Source organism: Diachasma alloeum, unplaced genomic scaffold (assembly GCF_001412515.2).
Source record: "Diachasma alloeum isolate Michigan unplaced genomic scaffold, Dall2.0 Dall_scaffold_00408, whole genome shotgun sequence".
NCBI classification, from domain to species: Eukaryota; Metazoa; Arthropoda; class Insecta; order Hymenoptera; family Braconidae; genus Diachasma; species Diachasma alloeum.
Window position 1 is genome coordinate 60,108 of NW_021680547.1, and position 705 is coordinate 60,812.

Below are 705 nucleotides of genomic sequence, written 5' to 3' on the forward strand. Positions count from 1 at the left end.
GGGGGGGGGGATTTGAACGAAAAAGGGGGGAGGGTTGCGGAACGAGTCGGAGCCCACATCACGCCTCCAAAAGGGGGGTAAGTATTTTCAGTAAAATGTAATGATAGTTTTTAATCATTTTTGCCGTTAGAAGGACGGTGGCGATATATAGTAGTATATATATGTTTAAAGGCTAGTTTGATGACAGTAACGAATTTCTTAACCATACGGTAAATGCAGCTATGGTCACTTTGATGACAGTCATCGAAATGACCACTAGTGGGCGTTCGTCGTGTGGTAGTGTTCGTCCTGCAACTTTGACCTCGACCTCGCGAACCCTCCAGTATGCCGATAACCTCAGTCCGAATATCTGACGCGAATATTCCCGAAAGTGGAGTTCTTATGTTTTACAAAAAAACATGCGGTCAGAAGGGACCGCGGCGGATTTAAGTGCATCAGGAGGTAGAGCCAGGTATGAGCGTCATTTTCCATCAGAACATTGCGACCTTGCGTAACCCGACTAGGCAGCATACACCGTCTTTGCGCCAGTTGGAAATTGCGGAGTTACACCCGCAATTAACAATTTTTTGGGACCCTTGAACAGCCACCTCCACGTGGTGCTCCCGGGTCATGCCAAGAGCTGTTCGGTTTTGAGGTTATAATTCATACATTTGAATTATACTTCAAAACATTGCAGTGTCATCGTAATAACCCTTAAACATATAT